This window comes from Suricata suricatta, chromosome 9, assembly GCF_006229205.1.
Source record: "Suricata suricatta isolate VVHF042 chromosome 9, meerkat_22Aug2017_6uvM2_HiC, whole genome shotgun sequence".
Lineage (NCBI taxonomy): Eukaryota > Metazoa > Chordata > Mammalia > Carnivora > Herpestidae > Suricata > Suricata suricatta.
In genome coordinates this window covers 116,685,602-116,688,508 of record NC_043708.1, presented here as the reverse complement: position 1 = coordinate 116,688,508, position 2,907 = coordinate 116,685,602, and the positions used below count along the sequence as shown (strand labels likewise).

Here is a 2,907-nt window from a genome sequence, read left to right as displayed (position 1 = left end):
AGGGAGTGGCGCTCCCCTGCCTATTTTGCAGCTCCCCTCAGGGAGTGACAAATCCGTCTAGCAAATGGCCAAGCAGCTGAGATCTTTGCCGCTCCCCACATTGGCCAACATCTTAATGTATCTTAGGATCATGAAAGATCCCAAGCCAGAACCACCAGCTAGCTGTTCCTACACTTCCCAACAGAAAAAGAGAGATAATAAATCATTGATTGTTGTTGTTTTAAGTCACTGTTATTTGGGTAATTTGTCACTAGTAATAAGTAGCTATTATTCAAGTGTATTATTATGCTTTGTAACTAATATTTCTAACATACAATGTTTCTCTAAAAGGGGCATCTGGGTGGTTCAGTCAGTTAAGCATCCAACTCTTGGTTTCAGCTTAAGTCATGATCTCAGGGTCATGAGATTGAGCCCTGTGTCAGGCTCTGCACTGGTCTGCACTAGGCATGGAGCCTGCTCAAGATTCTCTCTCTCCCTCTATAATTCATACTCTCTCTCATAAATAAATAAATAAATAAATAAATAAATAAATTAATTAATTAATTAATTTTAAAAAGGAGGGCAAAAAAAAGAAAGAAAAAGAAGCATTATGATTTCCACTTTCAAAAAAAAGAGAAGGATCTATCCTATTATATGTCAGTTAAATCTATTTTTCCTGATGGTTTTCATGAAGGAATGTATAACTGGGACAAAAGCAACAAATTTCTGTATGGAAATTTGGTCCATGATAAGTGTGAAGTTTTTTTTTTAATGTTTATTTATTTTGAGAGAGAGAGAGAGAGGGTACAACTGCAAGTGGGGGAAGGGCAGAGAGAGAAGAGAGACAGAATCCTAAGTAGGCTCTGCATTAGGCTGGATCCAACAAACTGTGAGATCATGATCTGAGCCAAAGTCAAGGGTCAGATGCTTAACTGACTGAGCCACCCAGGTGCCCCTAAATGTGGAGTTTTAAATCAATGGAAGAAAGGAAAAACTATTCAATACAGCATATTCGGAAAATGGACTATTTAGGGAAAAAAATCAAATCCTAATCTCACACTGTAAACTAAAACAAATTCTAGGTGGATTAATTATATAATTTTTTAAAAAGGAAAAAATATTAGAGAAATATACTACCTTTATAATGCTGGAGTGGGGAGATTTTTCTAAACAACAAAAACTAAAAGCCATAAAGGACAAGACCAACTACATAATTTAATCCCTCTTTACTATTAAAGTTTAACATATTAACATGTAAAAGGTAAAATAACATTTTAACAGAGAAAGGTATGCACATCATGCATACTATGCAGCCATTTTCTAAAAACGAGGTAGAATTTAATGTGCTGGTGAAGAAGGATATCCATACATTGATGAACCAAAAAGGGAAGTTAGAAAACGATATGTGCGGTAATAACATGTCATATCTAATTTGCAGTATATGAACAAAATACATAGCAATATATTCCTGTATTGGTTTCCTGGGATTACCATCAGAAAGTACCACAAACTGGGTGCCTTCAACAATAGAAATATGGTGCGCCTGGGTGGCTCAGTCGGTTAGGTGCCCTACTTTGGCTCAGGTCATGATCTCGTGGTTCACGAGTTTGAGCCCCATGTCAGGCTCTGTACTAACAGCTCAGCACCTGGAGACTGCTTCAGATTCTGTATGTGTGTGTCTCTCTCTGCCCCTTCCCCACTCATGCTCTGTCTCTGTCTCTCTCTCTCTCAAATATAAATAAACATTAAAAATTTTTAAAAGTGTGCTCGCTTCAGCAGCACATATACTAAAACTGGAACAATACAGAGAAGATTAGCATGGCCCCTGCGCAAGGATGACACACAAATTCATGAAACATTCCATATTTAAAAAAAACTTTTTTTAAAGAATAGTAGAGAGGGGAGCCAAGATGGCGGAGAGGAAGGGAGCTCTGTAAACTCCGTCCGCACCATTTTTCGAACTGAGAAGGATATTACGTTCATCTGCGAGAGCGGAAGGAGAAAATACGAACTCCAGAAGGAATAGAACCTCAAGGATATCTGAGTGAGTGGGGGCGAACGGGGGAGAACCGAAAACGGGCCAGCCCGGGACGGGCAGGGGAGGTAAGATCCCCAGCCCAACATGGCGCAAGTGCGCAGCGCCCGAGAGACAAAGGGAAGAGACAGAGTCGGAACACACTCATAGAACTATCTCTGGGGAAGAAGTATAGAACGCTTGGCTGCGCGTGGAGACAGAAACCCACTCCATAGATAACTGCTGGGTAGCCAGAATCCCGAAATGGGGTGGTGCAAGAGAGGGAATAGCCTCCAGCGCTAAGCCATCTCGGCGGGGAATCAGAGGCCTCTGTGGCTGTGAGAAGCAGCTGCGCTGGGGAGGCGCGATCCCCAGTGGGAAGTGGCCTGAGCAGCAACTGCGCCAGGCGTGAGCAATTTGAACTTGGTTTTGGGAACGGGACCACGGACCGCATTTCCATGGCACACCTCGCCCCTTGCACGAACTGCACGAATCCCGGGTGCCCACCGGGAAAAAATAGGGCACACACCTACGGGACCCTCAACAAAGAGTTGGTGGCGGGTAGAGGCCCGGGCGCGCGCTTAGACTGTAGGAGCTACCAGCTCATTTCCAGCAGCGCACAGCGTCTTCAGCAAAGCTATCGGAAACTAAGAGAGACTCAGTTTTGTGCTTTTTGTTTTTTTTCCTTTCCCCCATTGCAAACGCGATCCTGACTGGGGGTGGGGACACCACAATTGAGTCTGTGAAGGTGCGCACTTCACCTCCTGCTGCTCATTTCGCCTCAGGCAGGGGCGGAGCCTCTGAGAACAGACTCCAAGACTTACCACATCAAACCAAGCCTATCCACCACAGGGAGCTGCTGCTTGCTTTTTTTGTCTGTTTGTTTGTTTGTTTTTTGTGTTTTGTTTTTTTTT

The 2,907-nt window shown here is 43.3% G+C and overlaps 1 non-coding gene across 1 annotated transcript; it reads left to right on the top strand.

The window, feature by feature from the left end:
• The first annotated feature begins 1,742 nt into the window (after window positions 1-1,742).
• Window positions 1,743-1,849, top strand: LOC115303082. Its single transcript, XR_003913798.1, has one exon. It is a non-coding gene; the product is annotated as a U6 spliceosomal RNA (small nuclear RNA).
• The last annotated feature ends 1,058 nt before the right edge of the window (window positions 1,850-2,907 follow it).